General features: G+C 34.3%; 1 protein-coding gene across 1 annotated transcript in view; it reads left to right on the forward strand.

The window, feature by feature from the left end:
- LOC116338961 overlaps positions 1 to 16,367 on the forward strand; it is a 50,660-nt gene extending 34,293 nt beyond the window's left edge. The window contains exons 5-6 of the mRNA XM_031764553.1: positions 15,909 to 16,147; positions 16,335 to 16,367. The gene's annotated coding sequence lies outside the window, so the exon portion shown is untranslated. The remainder of the gene's footprint in view (positions 1 to 15,908; positions 16,148 to 16,334) is intronic.
- Positions 16,368 to 17,770: the final 1,403 nt, after the last annotated feature.

Here is a 17,770-nt window from a genome sequence, read left to right on the forward strand (position 1 = left end):
TATTACCATTACCGCTCACAGAAAAATTTCCGGATATTTCAAACCCAGAAATCGGTTTAGATCACAGCGGAATGATTTCTGGGTTCAAAAGATCCGAAAATCCGAAAAACCGGATAACACTTAAATTTGAGACTTTCAATGAGACTTGAATCTGTATTTCAACATTCAACTATCATTTTACGCATTTCTCTCACAGTTTATTTATATAAAGAAAACTGGAAAAATCTTCAAATCGATTTTTCTCGCTTTTCCGATGGGAAATCGAGAAAAATAACGAAAATTTGGTACCCCCATTGGGGCCCTATAAAGGGAATGGACCACGAGTGCTCAACTTCTAGAACATTTTGGGTCAGGTCAGATCCACCTATTCCACAAGATTCATGTCCAGATAATTTCTCCTCGCTCACTATCATACGATATCATATGGGAATATTATGAGAAGTGAACGGGATGATATTATGAGTAGTGGATCTTGTGGAGTAGGTGGATCCGACCTGACCCAAAATGGGTCAAGACCGACTTCCAGCTCATGTCATCCCGTTTACTTCTCATAATATTCCCATATGATATCGTATGAGAGTGAGCGAGGAGAAATGATCTGGACATGAATCTTGTGGAATAGGTGGATCCGACCTGACCCAAAATGTTCTAGAAGTTGAGCACTCGTGGTCCACTCCCTTTAAAGGGCCCCAATGGGGGTACCAAATTTCCGTTATTTTTCTCGATTTCCCATCGGAAAAGCGAGAAAAATCGATTTGAAGATTTTTCCAGTTTTCATGTTTAGTGAACGCTGAAATACAGATTCAAGTCTCACTGAAAGTCTCAAATTTAAGTCTTATCCGATTTTTCGGTTTTTCGGTTAATTTAAACCCAGAAATCATTCCGCTGTGATTTAAACCGATTTCTGGGTTCAAAATATCCGGATTTTTTTCTGTGAGCGTCTTCGTCATCATCAACACCAGAGTAATATACGGATATTATTATTGTTTCTGTGCTTTCTTTGATTTTTATGGAATAAAAGCATTTAGACAATATTATTATAATAATATCGCGCTCTGTGTGTGTGCCATGATAATATTGGCAAATATATATGTTCAGACTATACAGTGCAACCAGAAGAACAAATTTATTGAAGGCACTTATATATACTTTGAGCTGTTATTGCCACTAAAAGAGAGCGAAAAAAGTAGCAACAAAAAATATTGAGTGTCATTCGATTTCAAAATGCAATGCATTACAAATTGCTATATACAACTGAGACCCTATGTTTTGTGAGGAAAACGGATAAGCTTCTAATATATCATTTGCGAGAGAAACAGAAAATAAAACATAAAATTTTTATTGTTCCAGATTCCATTGCAAATCGGATTATAAAAAGCGATTTGCAAATGATATGTATTCTATTTCTTTGCTTGCACGCGCGTCAAACAACACATTTATTTTAAAAAGTTACATCAACTATCATTCAAAATCTATGATTCTATGTTTGCTTTTTTTCACTTCAATTCTATTTTGAATTGTAATAGCTTTGAATTTTGCAAATTTATTCTTTCTCTTTTTTATGTTTTTAGAGAGGGGGGACAACTACAACGAGATACATTTTACGGGTTCTCTTTTTATGCTTCTCGTATTTAAACTTGGTGTGGGGTTCTTCGTTAATTTGTTATACATGTCTTGATTGGGTTTGAAATGCGTAACATAGTCAGCAATTTTCCTCAGTTTTTTGTGTCTTTTGTGTGCCTCCCAAAGAGAATGGATAGAAATCGTACGAACAACAACAAGAAGAACAGCAATAGCAGTTTGCAGATTCTGTAATTCTCTGTTTTCAGTTGTTTACTTTCAATATTAACATAGATTTGAGTTTTTTCTTTCTTTTATTTATTTTTATTCTCCGATTGCTCTTATATATTTTAATTTTATTTTTGTAGTAGAATACGAATAACAACAAAAACAAAAACAACAACATTGAAGTGATATTTCAGTCACAGTTGACGGATATTTTGTTATCGCGAAACCATTAATGTAAGATTTAAACACCAGTCTCAATTTAAATTTTCAAGCCATTTTTTTTAGAAGAGATGTAAAAAATTTCATCATATTTATAAATGTTTTTACAATCTATACATATATTTGACATAACTCATCTATGCCACAATTTTGTAATGTTTGCTTAGTTCGTTTTCTTGATTATGTGTGTTATTTCTCCAGCTTTGCAGTCGTTGCCGAGTACGGTTTAATTTTCACTACACGCACAATAAATATTTTAATATTGGAGCGTGCACGCATACACACGCATCACTTTTGTTTTTGTTCATAATAGAACGAAATTTTGGTTAAAACAAGGAAGAAATGCACGAACACGATGAAGTGAGAGAGCAATAACGACGTAATCTATATATATAAAAGTGAATGTATGTATGTCTGTCTGTGTGTTCCGGGTTGGCGTCCAAACGCCTCAACCGATCCGGATAACAGTGGTACCGTTGGAAAGGTCTCGGCCGGGCGGTGAACATAGGCACTATCATGGTCGGCCATCGTGGTTTAACACGGCCATTATGGTCAAAAAACCGTATTTTTACCAGTATTTTGCCTAAATTTTGCACATTTCATGTCAAGAAGGTGAGAATGGACCGTGGTAAACCGTGGTAGCCATGATGGCCGACCATGATGGACCGTGGTAAATGGTTTGAAATGTAAAATTTTGACGATTTAAGCGATTTTAACATCATTTAACATGGTTATTAAGGTTGGACATCACGGTCCATCGTGGTATAACACCATATAACACGGTTATTGAGGTCGGACATGATGGTAGATCGTAGTCTAGAACCATTTAACATGGCAAAAACTGTCAAAACATGATTTACCATGGTTTACGGAGGATTTACCACAGTTTAACACGGTCCATTATTTGTCAACCATTGCTTTTAACATTGGTCATCCAGCGTCGAAAATCGCTGAAAATCGTTCGATTTTGGTACTGTTGAATTGGACTCGAATATTGCAAACTAAAGCCGAAATAAACGATCATGAAAAACTAATCATTCCAACAGCAACCTCCCGAAAGTGTACTGTACGCAATTTTTTTAACCATTTTGTTTAGCACGATAATTCTTCTTAGAGAAAAGCAAATTCAGATCTGACTTTTCAGGGTAATTGGGATTGCAAGGAGTAGGCTGGTATTGTTTTTGAGCGATATTCGTTCATCGGTGTATCCATGATGTACCCATAGGGAGTATGGTATGCGAAAATTTTGTTTAACTAGATAAATCTTTTCCCAGAGACGTAAATCAAAGTTTTGAAATGTGTAAAGGGGTTTTTTTGGTACGAGAAAACCGAATCTGATGTTAGTTTTGAGAAACAATCAATATATGAAAAAGTCACCAAAAAAGTGGGGTTTGTATATAGAATACGTTGTATAGAAGGTACCTTCAATTTGTATTGAAATTTTGCTTCGAACGTTTTTCATTCGGCAAAGGAAGAAATTTGGAAACATCAGTGCGGAAAAGTTAGACTTACGAATGTAAATTCCATTTTAATAGTAAAGGGTAACCGTCCAATATGTAAAAAAAATATAGAAATATCGGAAGAAACTACCCAAGCACTCAAATTGCACTGTTCGCCCGGGGCATTTGCACTTTTTTTTTCAGCTGTTTGCATGGCAAAGGCTGCTAAAAAGGGAAATAACGAATAAGACGCAAGACACGAATGCCCCGGGTGAACAAGGCAAATTTAGTGCTTGGGTAGTATGCCGAGGCGAGCGAAGCGAGCCGAAGGCATGCTAGTGCCACATAAAAAAATGTTTTATTAATTTGGCATCATTTATCGTAAAAGAGAGAGGGATAGAGAGAAAAAAAGAGGCCCGACAAAATCATGTCGTATCAGTGCGTTCTTGCATTCAAAGTACCACACATTTTAATATAAATACCAAATAAATATTTTCTCTTGTTCAAATTCTCTGTAAATGTTGCAGAAAAAAGTTGAGAGCATTTTGTTAACTCTCTTGAATAGGTTATATATGTATACATCTACGTTCCAAAGGATTCACCGATAGTATTTTTGATATATACATGAATTTTTGAGAATATTCTTGCCGTTCATATGATAATTACCGTCATTGGAATAATTATTTATTTGCTTTCAATTTTGTTAGGTTTTCAGGGTTTTTTGGCCAAAAAAAAGTAAAAAAAGAGTTTCAATGCCGAATAGATTTCAAATAAAATGTCTTACATCCGTAAGATGAACTTTTCCGCACTGTGATCCACAACATGCATTTATTACAAATCTTTACGATACAAATAATTTTCGAAGCACTTTTCATACAAAAACTACTAAAAATGGGAATTTTTGTATCGCAGCCATGCCTATATATGATATCGTAATTATGCAGAGGTTATTTTTTTTTCACAAAAAGTTAACATTCTGAAAGTTTGAAGAAATTTCAATGCATATTAAGGGTACTTCCCATACAAAATTTCGTTTTTGAGCGAAAAATCCAAAATTTTGTTCGGGAGGTACCCCTAATATGTGTTGAAATGTCTTCAAACTCTCAGAGTGTTATATTTGTGTGATAAAAATAACCTCAAAAATGTTGCGTTTGGCTGTCAAAAATGGGGAATTGGCTATCAAAAATGTAGCTTTTGGTTGTCAAAAATGGGGAAATTGCCCCCCAAAAATAGGGAAATTGCCCCCCAAAAATGGGGAATTGGCTGTCAAAAATGCGTCGATAAAAAAAACGAAAAAAATGTGTAAAAATTTCTTGAAAGTAAGAAAAAGTAATATTATTCGATGCAATTTGATACTTTAATTACATTATCTTTCTTATGGTTTTTTGTCCTTTCTTCATTTGAGAGCCTGAAACCCAAAACAAGTTATAAAAATTCTTTTAGGAAAAAAAGCATAAGAATGTATTTTAAATGAAAAAGGCGATAGAAAAAAACTGAGAGTCAAAATAGCATATACAGAACTGAGAATTAAAACAGAATATAAATTCAGTTAGCGACAAAACAAACAAGCGATATGTTATATTTTGACTCTCAGTTTTTATTCGTCTCATGTTTTTGACGAAAGCAAATATAATATTTATCGGTTCCAAATAAAAAGATATACATTTTCAGTGCTAAAATGAGGCGAATAAAAACTGAGAGTTAAAATACAATATACAGAATTGAGAGTAAAAACAGCAAATCGATACACACAAAAAAGTAGTAATAGAGCATTTATTGGCACATGTCAATAGTACAGCGTTTAATTGACATTTGTCAATAAATGCTCTCAGATGCTACTAAACACAGAGATCGGGACGCTTCACTTCGGACGCTCCAATGAACGAACCTGTCAGATGTTTGCGACACCAACCAAATTGCCATAAGACCAGCCGCTCCTTACAAAATGAATGTTGACTAAAGTGAGCAATTGAATCTGAAATGAATGCGCCAAAATCGTCAGAGAAACAATAAAAATTAACGTGAACTTGAAATAAATTGAATAAATATGTTCCTGTAAATCAGACGCTCTCAACAAAAAGAATTGTGCTCTAGTAGATTTAATACATAACACATTTGACAGCTGTCAAATGGCATTAATTGTAGTATGAATTTTAGTCAGATTGGTAGGTAGCCATTACTGCACATGTCCTGCGAGATAATTTAAAAGAAAATTGTGTCAGTGTATCAAAAATGAAAACGAAATCGAAAGCGAAACAAGTGAAAATCGAAGAAAATCAATCAGAAATGACGGGCTGCAACATTTGAAAGCACACGAAAATTCAATAACCATCAATTTTGGTGGTTGTTTCGATCGCTTCGAGGCACAAGCATATTTACATATTGCGTCCAATGCAATTGTAGCGATACAATTCTAGTGCTGGGAAGCGATCGAAGCGCATTCTACAAATGTCAAGCGATTTAAATAAATGTCAACTATAGTTATTAACGCGATCGAACAACCACCAAAATTGATGGTTATTGTAAGCAATTTTGATAAGCGCTTCGGTCGCTTCCCAGCACTAGAATTGTATCGGTACAATTACATTGGACGCAATATGTAAATATGCTAGTGCTCCGAAGCGATCGAAACAATCACCAAAAGTGATGGTTATTGTAAGCAATTTTGATAAGCGCTTCTAATTAATTTTATTGTTTCTCTGACGATTTTGGTGCATGCATTTCAGATGCAATTGCTCACTTTTATCAACATTCATTTTGTAAGGAGCGGCTGGTCTTATGGCAATTTGGTTGGTGTCACAAACATCTGACCGATCGGTTCGTTTATCAGAGCGTCCAAAGTGAAGCGTCCCGATCTCTGTGTTTAGTAGCATCTGAGAGCATTTATTGACAAATGTCAATTAAACGCTGTACTATTGACATGTGCCAATAAATGCTCTATTACTACTTTTTTGTGTGTATATGCTACTTTTGCTCTCAGTATTCTATGTGTTCTTATGCTCTTTTTCCGAAAAGAACTTTTATAATTTGTTTTGGGTTTCAGGCTCTCATTTCTTTGTTTCATATTGTTCCCCCGCTAGGGCTATCAATGAAATTCAATTATTCTTAGTTCCATCTGCTCGCCGGTTAATATCAGATGGCGTTTATATAATCTTTCCTTATTGTGTTTATCAGTGATGGGCACATTAGCTGGCTAATTTGCCACAAATGTATACACTGGCTAACGAATGTGTAGACCAGCACTAATACATACATATATACACTGAGTTGTATGTCACTCATAAACGTCAGTGATAATCGTACGTAGTCACACAGATACAGTATGTTTCATTATAGAGAGAGGTTGATTTTTTATAATAAAACTCAAGAGTTTTACAAAATTATTTTATATACATTCTATTTAGTATCTAAGCTACGGCGACACAAATTAATATTTAATCCATTCTCCTGCCTTCTCGATCACACAGGCACATCTATTCGGCATACTTTTGCTCAAATTTTCAGCATATTCGCTTTGAAAACCTTTCCACTGGCGCTGAATGAATGAACTGAGCTGCTTCAAATTGCGGTATGTTTTACCACGAAGCCATGCCTTAATAATAGCCCAAAAATTTTCGTTCGGATTGCAATCGGGTGACTGTGGCGGCCAGTCCATTTGTTTAATGTCATTTTCCTCTTTCCAAGCATTGCATAGACGACTTTTGTGTTTTGGATCGTTGTCTTCTAATAGAAGCCAATTCGAATTGTGGTTGCCATAGAACTTCTTAGCGATGGGTAACGGTGTCGATGAATAATGTTGGTTCATCCTCACGGCGCTTGGAATCCCCGTGAATATGGTCAACTTTCCAAAACCAGCTTCACAAAAGCAACCATAAGCATGCACCTTTTTCGGATACTTTACCGTGCGAACGACCATTCTCTTTTGGGCTCTAGACTAGGCATGGGTAGTGCTATTCACCAGCCAAAAGAATGACTCGTCAGTGTATATAACTTCGCTCCAATCTCTTGTTGAATTTTGCTTTGCCCCGTCAGTGCCTTTTTCTTCTGGTTTTCTGTCAAAAGCGGTTTCTTCAATTTACTGCGATAACGAACACCGGCAACATCTAATCTTCTCCTGATAGTAGAGCGCGAGACCTCTATTTTAAGACGGCGTAGCCGTTCAACACCTTGGCTCAACAACATACCTAAATTTTTATCGAACAACTTGACTCTCCGTTTATCTTCCTGTTGCGAGGAGGCTCAGTTTTGCTTCAGATTGGGCTGGTCGTTCACTTTTTTTTCATGCTTATACTGCTGGATTCACTTTATTACGAACCCTTTTGACTTTTTAATGTATTTAGCAGTCGATGTGATCGACATTCTTTGTCCTTTTGGATGCAAATGCAGAAAAACGGCTTCAAACCGTGAATGAAAATGTTCGGAAATAATGTTTTCGTTGCACAACAAACACTGTACTGATTTGAGAGCTGTCATTGTTAATTGGCGTAGTAGCTTAGAGTCTCATATGGCAACACCAAAAACATTTTTAGGATATTTGAAATTTGTGGTAGTTAAATCAACCTCTCTCTATAATGAAACATACTGTAGCTGGCTAACGATTGGCACCCGAGTGGAAAAAAAGTGAGTAAGCTACTATTGACTTTAAGTGACTATAGTAAGCTATATTCATGAATTTTAAAATTTTGTATGGAAAACAATCGACTATAGTTACTCAGTTAGTCAGGCGATTATTTTGGGACGTTTTGACTATCGGGTGACTATGATTACTGTCAACTATAGTTAGCTGTTGCAGTTAACCATAGCTTACTTTAATTGATTGAAGTTAACTAAATTTAACTAAGGTTGTTTGTTTTTACAGTCAATAGTCAGTCAGTTTGTCCCAAAATAGTCAGTCACTTTTTTTGTACACGTGCATACATCAGTTGTTGGTGTAAGCCAAGGCTAAGACAATGCTGGCTAACGAGAAACCATCACTGGTGTTTATCTCTCGTATTTTTTTATCGACAGCCAATTCCCCATTTTTTACAGCCAATTCCTCATTTTTGGCAGCCATATCCTCATTTTTGACAGCCAGTTCCCCATATTTGACAGCAAATTCCTAATTTTTTGGCAGGACTCCCCGTTTTTGGCAGCCAAATCCTCATTTTTGGGGGGAAATTTCCCAATTTTTGACAGCCACATTTTCCCACTTTTGGCCATGGGCATCACACCAGACATTACACTTCACTCTATCAACCAAAGTCGCTCAAAATCTAATAATTTCTATTCCTCGGCACCCCCCAATCATCCTGTGAAGTAAGATTTTTAATTACTTTTCTGGTTTGAAAGTTATCGTGTTAACAAATTTTTGCGTACAGCGTACAGGGCAGTGCTACCGCATCGCACCGAGCACTCTGGGGAGCAGCATATAACTCAATGTATAGTGAGCGCTACACGTCACTGAGTCGCTAATGTGAGTTGCAAACAACACTCAACTAGAAAACTGAGTGAGTAGCTACTCGCTCAAGTCGAAATTTTTTTCGTCTTTCGACTCTATTTTTGATGTTACTGGGCATGTTTATATAAAACTCTCGGAGACTCGGTATAGTGCACAAAAAAGTGAAATTTTTTTTTCGTATTTTTGACTGTATTTTTGCTAGCACAAGGCATGTTTATATGAAACTCTCGAAAACTCGGTATAATACAAAAATATTTTAAAAAAAATCAATATTTTTGTGTATTGTACCGAGTCTCTGAAAGTGTCATATAAACATGCCTAGTAACAGCAAAAAGATGTCGAAAAGACGAAAAAAAATTCCCTTTTATCCTTCATTTTGTATAATGTTTTTTATGTTTATTTTTAAGTGAATATATGAGTGGTGTGAACGAGATTTAGCTCACTCATAATGTGACTTGAGCGAGTAGTGAGTTGCTCTCGCACTTGTTCGGTGAGTGGACAAGGGCACCGTGCATTCGAAAACTCAGCACATTGAGTTACGTATCGCGTTGAGCGTGCGTTTTATAAGCACTGGTACAGGGTACAGGGTACGCACATACATTCGGACATCGAAAAAACTCTAGATTCGTGTTTCCTGGCCCCAAAAACACCCAGAAAACACATTTTTGATGGGTGTTAATTTTTCGACCGATTCCAATACTTTACCTTACACACTAGGTGTGTGCGGAAAAGTAAAAAAAACACTGGACCGAGTGTCACTTACGTTCTATAGTGACAATGTATTTGAACGCGACTCGATTTAAGAAGCGCCATCTCTATCTCGCCAGGAGCTCATATATTTTTTTCTTGCAAACAAAATTTTAAAATTGCATAAATTGAATAAGTTTTGCAATAGTAATAACGAAAATAATTAATAGAATTTATTATAAATAAAAAAAATGAAAAAACACACAAATATTTTATATTATATGGTTCTCGTGTTATGAGGTAGCTTTGCCTTGTAGACCATGTAGAGATGGTTACGTGGAGAAAATATATATTTGTCAAACATTGATATCTGTCAAAAGAAACAACGTAAACAACACGAAGTGAAGCTATTCTGGTGAATCATATAATATAAAATATTTGAGTGTTTTTTCAATTTTTTTTATTTATTATAAATTCTATTAATTATTTTCGTTATTATTATTGCAAAACTTATTCAATTTATACAATTTTGCAAGAAAAAAATATTTGCAAGAAAAAAATATATGAGAACCTGGCGTGAAAGAGATGGCGCTTCTTAAATCGAGTCGCGTTGAAAGCCGACTGTAATTGATACTCGCACTGGACATTCAAAAAAAGTATATCTTGTGGGGTGCTCTGTAGCAGCTTCCATTGCATACAAATCAAAAGTGGATTAAAAAAAACGATGATTACCTCATTCTCTTTCTTCCTTCTTATACTCTCTTAACGGGTGTAGAATTTGTATGCACTTCTTTTTCCACTTTTGTGTACATGTATGTGACACGTTTGTAGTGTACAAGCAATAGCAATTAAAATTTAAATAAATGGCATGCAATTAAATTTAACCTGTTCGACATAAGTGCATATCATGGCTAAGAGATGATGCTGCGAGAATCAGCTACAGTAGCATAACCAGCATTACAAAATTTGGAAACACAACTGCTAGAATGGTACAGAGCCGAGAGCTCTTGACTCATTTCAGGTAGAGGTTTAGGTCATAAAGAGTCAAATGATTATTTCTGAAATAAAATTACGAAAATTCTATGTTCGGTGATTGCCTCAATTTGAATTCGCTGCGCGGTTGCTATGGCTCACATAATATCTCTCATTCTATTTCAGTCTTGCTATATATCTATCTATCTATCTATCTTTGTCTGATATTTGAATATATGTAATTGCCCTTGCAAGACACAGTGTATTTGATATACATATATAAAGTAAAAAATGGTAATTGTAATACAATGAGTTTGCTTTACAATGGCGAACATGAAATTTTTGCATACAACGCAATGCAATTGTTTGCTTTTTGCATTTTTCCTTCAGTTCCGCTTGACTATATACGCTCGCGAGACAGAGCCAACAAAGAGTGGTAGCGACGATGTAAAAAAACACAATATGAGCATAAAAATTGCATTGGAATTTTTTGTTCCATATAAAAAAGCGTCTATTTCATAGGACTTTTTCACTTTGTACACACAGAGAGAAAAACATTAAGATTTACTACTACATTTTTGAAAAACGTCAAAAAACAACCACTGTTATGTTTTTTCACAATGTATAAAAGATTCTTCTATACCTGCACGCAGCATAAACATTGACAATTGAATAAAAAAATAAGTGGGAAAAAACACAATTGTAGTTGTGTTTTGACATTTTTAAAAAATGTAGTAATAAAACGTAATAGATTTCTCTCTGTGCACGCTTCTCTCTTTCTCTTTCTTGGTTACTTCAGTTTTTCTCTTCTTTCTTCCAATTTTCAACAATTCGTATAAATTACGAACCATGTACGTGTATGTGTGTGAAAATATTGTGGCATTGGAAATGCGATTTGGAAAACTCAAAGCAAAACAACGCATGAACAAAAGAGAGTGAGAGAGAGAGATGAAGAAAAAAAAACCATTGACTTTACCACGGAATGTTTTGTATGTACCAATGTCGAACAAAAGAACGCAGGAGAAAAATTCGAATGACTTTTAAGAGTATTCGTACATGTACTTTTCAAGAAGAAGGTGAACAAAATATTACATATGTACACATACATTGGCAACTAGAAAGTTAATGTGCCGGTAACCGGCACTTGTGCAGCTCCAATATACATAACATTCAGTAAAAAAAATCTAGTAAATAGAGTCGCGCGATGAGAGCGATATAGAAACAAAAGCCCAAACAAAGCGAAAATGAAGAGCAAACTGGTATTTGAGACATACAAGGACAAGCGAGCTTATACAAACAAACTGCAATACATCGTGTTGGAAAAAAATAATAGAATTGTGGAAAATTTTCTATGGCTTTTCCTATATTGTATTGTAAAAAAATCACTATTAAGTTATTTCTTTTCCATTTTCAGTGACTGCGATGATGCACACAATCTTAAACCACATCGACATATACCACGAAAGAGAGCAGTTATTTCTTGAACCAACTGGAAAATCTGCTTAATATTCATTTCACAAAAGCAAAGTACAACAACAAAGTCTACAAAGAAACAAATCGAATCGTGAATAAGAGTAGGTTTTTGAATGCTTTGAGAAATGAAACAAAACACTCTCTCTCTCTCACACACACACACACACACACACACACACACAAACACACGAAGAAGTAGAAAATGAACGAATAAAAAAAAGTAAAAATGTAATTACCGACAAATAATTGTACAGCATTATAATACCGTGAGCGTATACATTATACATTTACACGTGACTTGTTTGGAATATATAAATCGCGAGTAAGAAAAGAAAAAAAACGTAAGCCCAACACACTAATCGCACAGTCACATTAAATGCACTTCATTATTCACGTTATCGCCAATAAAATTTACATGCAACTTTTGTCATTTCAAGTGAAAGAAATACTGATTTCTACCAGCAAAAAACCGTCATATATGCAAAGGAGAAAAAAATGGTAAACAATACACTTTTTGCTGAAATGAATACATTGCACATAGCAATGTGTATGGGCAAAAAGAGCAACGAAGAGAAATTATGTGTCATGCTGACGCGGTCTGCTTGCACTTCATTTAAACCAATGTATTGGGGTTTGAACATGCAGATGTGCTGTCACCTGGTATGTCAAAGTTAAGCTGCTATAACGCACATGTTCTTTTAAATGAAGAAGAAGAAGAGGAAAGCAATGTCTTTACATAGGGTTGAACTTATAAATGTCAGATAGCAGCACAACTGCAGTGTTCAAAGTGCGATCGCCCTTCGCATGCTGATGAGCATTACACAGAAACAAATATCCTAGTACGGTTACTCGCACTTTCGGTTTTAGCAGAGAGTCTACCCTTCACAATGAGTTACGCACTCTATTTTTTGTGTAAATTTCATCCAAGTGAACGCATCGTAGTGAAAGAAGATATACATGTGTACTTGTGTAGTCATATGTACGTTGAACGCATACGGCTATGACTACACATGTATTTCTTCTTTCACTATGATGCGTTCACTTGGATGAAATGAACACCAAAAATAAAGTAAAATAGAGTGCGTAACTCATTTTGAAGGGTAGACTCTCTGCTAACACCGCAAGTGCGAGTAACCGTACTCGGATATTTGTTTCTGTGTAGGTGTGCTAGTTGTGAAAATAGGAGGCCAAACGAGCCCACCGAATTAGTTGACTATATAAAAGCACGCGATGCACCTCATGCTTTACAAAACATGAATGCAATGCCAAATGTATCGAACATTTTCTTACGAAAGGTCTTTCAAATAATTTATACATAGAAACTCAAAAACTCGCATTAGAGACTCGTCTGCAAAATGTCAGTCACACATAAAGATAGATTAGGACAAAACATACACAAAAAAACAAGCATTTTTTTTTAGCGTGAACCAAAAGGTTGAACAGAGTATGAGCGTACAAGCCCGATGCAAGAAACAAATAAACATTTTGTGCATGATAATTTGGAAAATGAATTACGATTTTTTTTCATCATTTGAACATGTGGGCTCAACTATATAATTTCTTGTGTGTATGTATGTCGTTTTTTATAGCATTCCAGCTCTTTTCACTTCTGGTGAAAACGTCGCTCTTTTTGAGCTACTTTATATTGACAGCAAAACTTATCGAACTGAAATGAGGGTAAGAAAAAAATAAATTGAATACTTCCCAGTTGTGTGTGAAAATCTATTTAATACTATGACGGATTATAATTTCGATAAAGATAAAAAAAAATCTAAGCTCGAGTTTGAAGAATACAAGGCTCGCTAACATTGATGCAAATGAGTGCGTTTAGTGTGTGTTTTTTGTTAATTTCAAATTTGACGCTGAATCATTGCTGTTAAATGTGAAAGTGTACGTTCATTGTTATACGTTCGAGTGCTGCACTCGCATGTATGGCGGTGTTACATTTCAATAAGTTGTGAATAGAAGTCTCACTTTCATTCTCGGACATTCATATATGAATTGGCGAATGAGGTTTGGATCTTGGGTAGGTGTATTATCAACCTTATAGTCATTTAGGGATGGTGTTTAAAACTGAAAAAATACTTGCAGTATTCAAGGAAAACTTTTCATATATCATACGTACACAAAACCGTTATAGAAAAAAAATAATTGATATTTATTTGATCAAGTTAAGCAGAAAAATATATATGTTTATATATCGTAACATTCGAAACGAATCGAGTTTGAAAATAGATTTGCTTTAAAATTTCGTGATGCGTTTAAAAAGTTTGAACGAAGTTTCTTCTTCGATTGAAAGAAATTGTAAATTATACACAGATTCGCTATCAATTTTTGATTGGAAAAAATTCACCAAGCGAATGTATTGAGCAACGTGTTGGGCTTTGGCAATTTTTGATGTGATGATAATTGAAGTGATGAAATAAAATAAAATAAATTCATGTCTATTTATAGAATGTTGATTCAATAACCATGAACGAGAACGAGCGGTTGCACTTTATATTATTTTATCCCAATCAGATACTAAAAATGACATCGCAGCAATTTTTAACAAACCCCAATTTATCGTCAATAAATAATCGATAATTTGCATCATACCATTCATAAATGTCGACATTTCATATACTTATTGATACAATTGGTGATTGAATAAACATACATAAAGCAAATGTTTCAAATTAATGTCGATGTTATCACTCAATTTTCGAATATGACAAAACCTAGGGGATAGACAGATGCCCAACAATTTCTTGAAAATAATTTTTCAGAAATGAACGTTTTCCTGGAAATTCTAAGAAGAATTATCGAATTTTAAGGAAAACGTTTGTTTGGCAAAAAAAATCGAGAATGTTCGCCGGCATTCGATTCAATAATTGAAGTTTGTAAGTTTGAATGACAGTTCAGCAATGTAGTAGTGTATTAGATTAGCTAATTAGCATCCCATTCACATATAAAAAGGAAATCTAGTACTTTCCTCTTTCGAGAAAACACACTCGGTCAACTGACAGAACACTTTTTTCTTGTTATTCTTCAAAATTATTTATTTGTTTATGCACTGAGCTGAATGTAAACGAATCTTATTCTTTCTGTTTTTCATTCTGATAGTAAGTTAATTTTTGAAAATGAATTACGCTTTACGTAAAAATTGTAATATTACGAAAAAGACGCATATATACAAACAAAGAAATGATATGCTCAAGGAAGCAGCTGTTTTTGCTTGAGGATACCAATTTAAATTCGAGAGAGAGTTTCGACAAAATTTGCTTATATTGATTTTCTTTTATTATTAATTATTTTCTCTCTGGCATATTTATAAAAAGCAACACTTTTTAATTTTCATTAAGTCTTTTGCCTCTGTCATGTATGATCTGTTTGTTGTACAATATTTGAATGTTTCAACAATGAATAGCTGTGGAAAATAGACCCGAACACAGATTCAGGCAAATTCGCGTTTAGTTGCGCAAATTGCACCAAATCGTTTCCTCTATTTTTATAAACTACTTCCTATTTGTCTGACAATGAGACTGGAATAGAGGTGTGCTGTGAACACGAAGCTGTCGAATGGACATTGATATAAAGACATATAAATTTAATTTGCACATATGGTTTATGCAAACCATAGAAGCTAAGCGTGCAGCTGCCGTTTCTCTATTAATGAGAATGAGCTGTACATGTGGAGAAAAACAACGCAACTTCAATAAAATATTGACTGAAGTATTTTTCTTTAATTATTTATTAAATACGTGAGTCTACTTGTTTTCTCTCTCTCTCTCTCTCTCTCTCTCTCTCCACAATCACTTCCTCTTAGTTAAAATTATATGCTATATAGAGCGTTAGGTGTTCAGTGTTCATATTAATTGATTAATATTTTGTGTTTATTTCTGATTTTATAGGAATGTGTCGTCTTTTTGGCATACCATTGCCCGATTCGTTGAAGAGACCTGACAATCCACACCATGCGAACAATGTCAACTGATAGCAGCATAAAATCAACAATAATCATAAGAAGAATATTTTAACAATTTTGTTAGTTACTAGGCGTGAATAGTTTAAATCCAAGGATTTCTATTGTACCCTTGACCGCAGTACGGGTCCCTATTTAGGGCTGTGCGGAATATAAAAGAACCCGTAGGTGAGTACTTTATTGAATTGATAGTTTAGTTTTGCATTCAATCTAACTGAATTGTTTTTTTCTTTTTTTTCCTTTCCATTTTGACGGTAAAATTGACTGAAACTACACACAAATCCAACCCCAATATTGACCGTCAACATATGCCCGATAATGGATGAATTTGTGCCAACAATTGTTCCTTGGGTAGAGTCACCAAACAACAATGCACAATGCAACAATGCACAATGCACAATGTCAATGTCTTCGTTTCGAAATTAAACTTACATTTTTCGATTAAAGAGAACTTGGTGTGTTTTTTTATTCAGTTGCTTCTAATGAAGACCGTTTGGAATTTTTCATCATTTAACAACAATAGATCAAAATAAAATAAATACATACAGCACACAAGTGCCTCATACACGACATAATTTGTATTATTGTTTTTTTTTCTGATGTGCAATTTATGTATTTTACATGTTGGATAGAGAGAGAGAGAGAGAGAGAGAGAGAGAGAGAGAGAATAGTTCAACACATTAGTAAGTTCAACTAGAACATAAAGCTGGTTTTTTTTAAACAATTTAAATGAGTTTCGATTGTGGTGGTTTTTCATCTTTATTTTTGTTGTCAATATTATTTTTATTTTTATTTTAAAGATACTTTTCAACAAAATACGTATTTAACGGATTGTATGCTCATATGTAATTTTTCCAATTTATCAAATTCAATACTATCACTCACTCTTCCTTACTTTCTCATGCTTTGTTATATGTATAAATATATGTGTTTTTTTCTGGTAGGTGTACCTTCACAATAAGTAGCATGGAAACTTCCCAAAGTCTAAGCTTCAAAAAAATGTCTTTCGAAAATTCCCATTATAATTTCATTTCGATTTTTGGTCGGACTTTTTCACTCAAATTAAATGGAAATAGAAAAGAAAGAAAGAAGATAATAAACCATTTTATGTTTCCCTCCAATTCAAAAATAATAAGCCTTCATAAACAAAATGTACAGGAATATGAAGACGACAAGAAAATCTATGAAAATCATAATAATTTTTAATATCGAATCGATTGCTACCTATTTTTCTATTCTTCTTCGCCACAAAAAAATGATGGAATATGGATACCAAATTCATTTTCGAAACAATGATTCATTGAAATCAACATGAAAATAGCGATGAAGCAAGAGAAAATTTTCCATTTTCTGGTTGCGGTTTTAAAAATCCGTTGAACTCGGTTTCCAAAATTTTCAGTCTGATTTTTACGGTCTGTGGTGACAGTCCAATGAAATAATTAACTTTTTAAAATGAGAGAGTTAAAACCCGTCAGTTTATAGCGAGTATCACTTGCGTTGTATATTGACAATGTATTTGAACGCGACTCGATTTAAGAAGCGCCATCTCTTTCACGCCAGGTTCTCATATATTTTTTTCTTGCAAATAAAATTGCAAAATTGTATGAATTGAATAAGTTTTGCAATAATAATAGCGAAAATAATCAATAGAATTCATAATAAACAAAAAAAATTGAAAAAAACACACAAATATTTTATATTATATGATATGTAGCTTTGCCTTGTAGACTTTGCCTTGTAAACCATGTAGAGATGGTTACGTGGAGAAAATATGTATTTGTCAAACATTGA

Source organism: Contarinia nasturtii, unplaced genomic scaffold (assembly GCF_009176525.2).
Source record: "Contarinia nasturtii isolate CC-2019 unplaced genomic scaffold, AAFC_CNas_1.1 Cnas_scaffold_473, whole genome shotgun sequence".
Lineage (NCBI taxonomy): Eukaryota > Metazoa > Arthropoda > Insecta > Diptera > Cecidomyiidae > Contarinia > Contarinia nasturtii.